The sequence below is a fragment of the Meles meles genome, chromosome 3 (assembly GCF_922984935.1).
Source record: "Meles meles chromosome 3, mMelMel3.1 paternal haplotype, whole genome shotgun sequence".
Lineage (NCBI taxonomy): Eukaryota > Metazoa > Chordata > Mammalia > Carnivora > Mustelidae > Meles > Meles meles.
The window spans coordinates 125,275,293-125,281,789 of NC_060068.1; positions in this window are offsets into that span (position 1 = coordinate 125,275,293).

A 6,497-nucleotide genomic window follows, 5' to 3' on the forward strand; every position below is an offset into this window, starting at 1 on the left:
ATCACTAATCATCAGGGAAATGCAGATTAAAACCAAAAGGTATCACCTCACACTAGTCGGAATGACTATTTAAAAAAACAAAAAGGCAAGAAATAACAAGTATTGGTAAAGATGTGGGAAAAAAGGGACATTTGTGCACCATTGATGGGAATGTAAATTGGTGCAACCACTATGGAAAACAGAATGGAGGTTCCTCAAAAAATTAAAAATAGAACTATCCTATGACCCAGCATTCTGCTTGTAGGTATGTGTAAAAAGGAAATCAGCATGCTATATCAAAGAGATAGATGCACTACCCATGTTCACTGCAGCATAACATGGTCTCATTCCATGAGACATGGAAACACCCTAGGTGGCTACTGATGGATGAATGGATAAAGAATATGTGACAGAGAGATGATCATTAATATAATAGTTACTAAAATTGTAAATACAATATTATATTGTACATATTTATGTATATATAGTGTATATATACACACACACATAAGGGAATATTTAGCCATAAAAAAGTAGGCAATCTCACCATTTGCAACCACAGATACATCTTGAGGGCATTATGCTAACTAAAAATAAGAAAAGACAAATAACATATGATCATACATGTAGAATCTAAAGAAAAAAAAACTGAATAGAGAACAGACTGGTGGGTCAGAGCAAGAGTTAGCAGCTATTCTGTCACCCCCACCCCTCCTCCAATGTAGGGAAAGAGACATCTTTAGGCTGCACCGGTGGGGGGTGGGCGAAGAGGGAGAAGGTGGTCAAAAGTCACAAATACAGAAGTTACAAATAAGCAAGTCCTGGGAACGTAATGTATATCATGGTAACTATAGGAGTGCACTGTAGATCTAAAGTGGAAAATAATACTGTACTGTAAAATAAGTTTTAAGAAAAACTTAACCATGTATGGTGATAGAGGTTAACTAGGTTTATCATGGCAATCGTTTCACAATATATACAAATACCAAATCACTATGTTATACATCCAAAACTTAGGTAACGTTATGTCAATTATCTCAATAAAAACAGCTATGACATAATATGGATATGATAAGCTAAGACTAGGAATTCATCAAGTACCTGTAAATATACAGCAGAGGTCAACATTTGGCAGCTAAAAAATAGTGAAAAAAATTTTAAGATTTTACTTATTTATTTGACAACAGAGAGTACTCAAGAACACAAGCAGGGGGAGCTGCAGAGAGAGAGGGAGAAGCAGGCTCCCCACCGAGCAAAGAGCCCAATGAGCATCTCGATCATGGGATCATGACCTGAGCCGAAGGCAGACGCTTAACTAACTGGGCCACTCAAGTGCCTCTAACACTAAGTTTATCATTAACATTTTTGAATATCTAGAAATTTCATCATTGGACTCAAGATGTGCTTTCCATATGGCATTAAAAATTAAACTTAAAAATGCAGCCTAGGGGCACCTGGGTGGCTTAGTGGATTGGGCGTCTATCTCTTGATTTCAGCTCAGGTCTTGGTCTCAGGGTTGTGGGTTCAAGCCACACAATGGGCTCCATGCTGCGTATGGAACCTACTTAAAAATAATAAATAAAATAAAAATGCCTCTTTCCCTACGTTGAAGGGGAGGTGGGGGAAAGAATAGCAGCAGAATAGCTGCCAAGCATTGCACTACTGGGTATTTACCCCAAAGATACAAAGATGTAGTGAAAAGAAGGGCCATCTGTACCCCAATGTTCATAGCAGCAATGGCCACAGTCGCCAAACTGTGAAAAGAGACAAGATGCCCTTCAACGGATGAATGGATAAGGAAGATGTGGTCCATATATACTATAGAGTATTATGCCTCCATCAGAAAGGATGAATACCCAACTTTTATAGCAACATGGACGGGACTGGAAGAGATTATGCTGAGTGAAATAAGTCAAGCAGAGAGAGTCAATTATCATATGGTTTCACTTACTTGTGAAGCATAAGGGATAACACAGAGGACATGGGGAGATGGAGAGGAGAAGGGGGTTGAGGGAAATTGGAGGAGGAGATGAACCATGAGAGACTATGGACTGAAAAACAATCTGAGGGTTTTAAAAGGGAGGGGGTGGGGCCGCCTGGGTGGCTCAGTGGGTTAAGCCGCTGCCTTCGGCTCAGGTCATGATCTCAGGGTCCTGGGATCGAGTCCCGCATCGGGCTCTCTGCTCAGCAGTGAGCCTGCTTCCCTCTCTCTCTCTCTGCCTGCCTCTCTGTCTACTTGTGATCTCTCTGTGTCAAATAAATAAATAAAATCTTTAAAAAAAAAAAAGGGAGGGGGTGGAAGGTTGGGGGAGCCTGGTGGTGGGTATTATGGAGGGCACGTATTACATGGAGCACTGGGTGTGGTGCATAAACAATGAAATCTGTTAACCTGAAAAGAAATTAAAAAAAAAAAAAAATAGCTGCTAAGGCCTGCTTGGAGTCCTAAGATAAAATAGAGTGAGCTGAGGAGGATTCTCAGGCTGACCACTTCTCAGTGACCCCGTTTTGAAAAGGACTTCATCTTCTATCTCATTTTGACAGCAACCAATAGGACGTCAGAGCAGTGTTTGGAGAAGTAGAGGATTGCCTAATCACAAGAGAGAGGGTGGATTCACGGAATGAGGTGACAAAACCAACATTCATGAAGCACAGGCTATCCTTTTGTGTAAGACCAAAGCAATGCTGCCTTTACGTTCTGCTCTCCCCACTTCACCAGTGAGTGAGAAAGACTTGAATCCCACAAGTAGGAAATAGGAGAGGGGGGATTTGAATCAGGTTTGGCTGAGAACAATGCCCATGTCCTTTCCACTATTACACCATACTTTGCACAAGCCCTTGGTAAACGTCTCTTGTTGGCTGCTTTCCCACATTCAGGGGGTCTTGTGCAAGAGACCAGAGCTCAAGGGATTAAGAAAAGCTGGCGAGCTAATTAGTGGAAGACTGAAACCAGATCTTGTGTAAGCGCTGGAGTAAAGCCAAGGCAACTATTAAGGGGAAATAATGGGAACAGCTTTTATAGAACACCGGCTGTGGGCCAGTGGTTTTACACATTTATCCCTACTCCTCACAAAAATTCTTATGGCTGGGATTGTTATCTCCAGATTATAGCTGAACAACCTGAATCTCGGAGAAGTGAAGTCATTCCCTGGGGGTTCCACAGCTAGTAAACTGCAGAGCTGGGATTCAAACCTAGGCCTGCTATCCCACCTTTGGCCTCCAGAACAATCATCTCTGTTTACCATGGGTGGGGGGGGGCGGGACTGTAGGAAGTGTTTCTAAAGACAGGAAGAGGCTGTGAGTCCAAGGTAGCAGACACCAGAGTTTCACTAGCAGGCCTCAAACACGGTAACCCCAGTGCAGCTGGTGAGGCCTGCCCTTCCCACCAGACAGCCTTCAGCTCATGCCTAAGAAAGCCCTCTTCCATATACATCCTCATGGATCAGAACTTTTCAGCTGATGGGGATCACCGCCCTAAAGAAAAGCCACACAAACTGGAGGCCGAGAGCTGCCTCTGACTTGCTAGGTCACTTCCATAAATAAGTCATCTCTCTGGGCATCCACAAAGAAGGGAATGGGTTGGTAAAATCTACCTAAAGCCCAAAAAATGTTACCTGGTTAAAAGATTCTGCAATAACCCAATTTCCAGTGAGGCTGGGGAGGGTGGGGAGAGTGTTATCCCCACCACACCACCAAAAATTCTAGGGCACCAGCTGGGTGTCTTACAATTTAACTCCGTTTTGACACTACCCTGAGATACCATCAAATTCCATGAGGTAAGGGTTCAGTCTTCAAGATGTACCCCTCCCCCAAATTCAGAATCTACTTTTAAGCTCAGGTTGTTAGCAACAGGCTACAGACTACAGGTTCTAAGGACCTGCCCCTGCCTTGGGTTTGATAAATTTGCAGAAGTGGCTCACAGAACTCAGAAATACCTCTCACTTACTAGATTACCGGTTTACTGTGAAAGGATATAACTCAGGAACAACGCGATGGAAGAGACGCTGAAGGCAAGGCATGGAGAAAGGACAGAGTTTCCATACTCCCTCTGAGGGCACTGCTCTCTCCATATCTTCATGAGCCCATCAACCCAAAAGCTCTCCAAACCCAGGCCTTATGGGTATTTTATGGTGGCCTCATTACACTGGTGTAATTGATTAAGTCATTGCTGTTGGTGACTCCAGCCTCTCTCCCCTCCCTGGTGGGTCAGGTGATAGGTCTGAAAGTTTCAACCTTCTAATCACTAGGTTGGCTTCACTGCCAACCAACCCCCATCCTTTTGTTCTCCAAAGTCACTTTATTCACGTAACAAAAGACACCATTATGTCTCTCATCGCAAGGAATGTCAAAGGTTTTAGGAGCTCTGTGCCAGGAGCAAGAAGGAAGACCAAATATATAATTCTTAATATAGACCACAGTATCACACCTGGCAAGAATTTACCAGGAGAAATAAATTACATGAATACACTTTGCAAAAACTACAAGCACCATGAAGATATGGATTACTCCTAGAAACAATATCTAATCTGTATCAACTTCCTGGTGCTACCATTAGGAAGTATCACAAGAGAAATCTCTTCCCTCCACAGTTCAAGAGGCCAGAAGTGTGAAATAAAGGTGTCAGCAAACCTAACTCCTGGGAGCTGAAACTCCCTGCCTCTCGCCTAACTTCTGCAGTTTGTCCACAACCTTTGTCATTCCTTGGCTTATAGACAGATCCCTCCAATCTCTGCCTACCTCCACTTCCACCCTGTGTGTTTGTATGCCCTTTTCTCTTATTGAAAGACACCTCCATTTTTACCTCAGACTTTCTAATTGATTAAGTTCTTTCCAGCTTCTCTCTCAAAGCAGGCAAAAGACCCTACAGGCAAAGCATCTCAGGACGGGAACCAGCAACAGAAACTACCCCATCAAGCAATAAGGACTGCCCTGAGCCAGCAAGACCCTGCCAGTGATCGACCCAAGATAATGATCCGCCTGCCCTTTACTGCATGTACCCACCAACCTTTGTCCCACTTTCTCCTTATATAAACCAAGGAGTATTTTCAGCACTTTGGAGACAGTCTTTGAGATATTGGTTCACTGTCTTCCCAGTTCGCTGAAATAAATTCTTGTTTGGCTACCACTCACCCCTCTTTTTGGATTTTGTTAGTGGCTAATGGCCGAACCTGGTCTGTTTGGGACCCATGAAGCCAGGTACTCTTGCAACCCTGTGCCCCAACAACATTATAAGGACACTGTCCTTTGGATTTAGGGCCCATCCTAATCCAGAAGGCTCTCATCTCAGGACTTGCCTTAGTTACATCTGCAAAGCCTCCAACTCCAAATAAAGTCACATTCTGAGGTTCTGGGTGGCCATGAACTTTGGAGGGGGAGGACACTATTCAACTCCCTACACAATCTAATGTCTTCTTTACAGCTAAGAAAGCTCAAGTTTTGTAAAGGGAAATGACTAACCAAAGGCCATACAGCTTCGCATGCATAACCAATGGTGGAGGCAGAGAAGGCATGGACACTGATTTTCATCAGTGGACAGGCCCTCCTAGGTCAAGATGAAAAAGCCCATCCTGCATGAAGACAACCAGAAGGAGGTTCTATAATTTCAATTTCTCCCTCCCAGGAAAGACAGGGAGGCATCTCAGTCCACAGAAAAACCACTGAGGCCAGAGAGAGAAACCGCGGAGCCTGCAGCGTGTCACAAGCTAGCTCCTCTACCAGACATAAAAAAGCCACCGCCTCCAACTTCCTCCGCCTCCAATTTCCTCCCCTTAAAGTTTCAAAACTCTGCCATAATTCATTAGAGAAGTGGCAGCCCTGGACCACAAGTTTGTGATGTGCTTCTCTACAGCGTCCCCAGTTCTTAGGGCCAGGTGTGGCCACTGGGGATATAAGGGGCAACTGGATCCTGTAGCTGTTTCCCCCTGGTTTTCTGTCTGATGATAAACACAGCTTTGTGGAACTCTAGCCGCACCACTGTCTCAACAGGGCTGCATTTTTTTTTTTTTTTTTTTTTAACAAAACCCAACATTGCATCAAGGGCACAGAGCATCTGTTTCAAGTCAGGAGCTAGAGCAAGCCTGTCTCACATGTGGTGTGGCTCAGAAGCCACAGCCACGGTACTTAAAACCCAGTGCCCCGAGATAATTTGCCTTTAAACCAAATTCAGTGGCTGAGACCTAATCAGAAATTGTTGGCATTTTTTTCCTAACCCAATTTAATTCCCAATCCCAACCCCAACCCCCACCCTTTAACCTTTGCTTTCTCTGGCCTAAATCCTGGAAAATGGAGTTTGGAAATGCCTGGGGGACTTCTTGGGTGGGCCCCAGTGCTTCAGGGAGAAGAGATAGGACTGAAAAGTACCAGAGGGATAAGGAAAGAAGCCAGACACAAAAGGTCACAGACTGATTTCATATGTAAGAAATGTGCAGAATAGGTAAATCCACAGAGAAGGGAAACAGATCAGTGGTTGCCAGGGCCTTTTGGGAGTGACTACGTAAGTTGGGGAGTCCCTTTTGAGAATG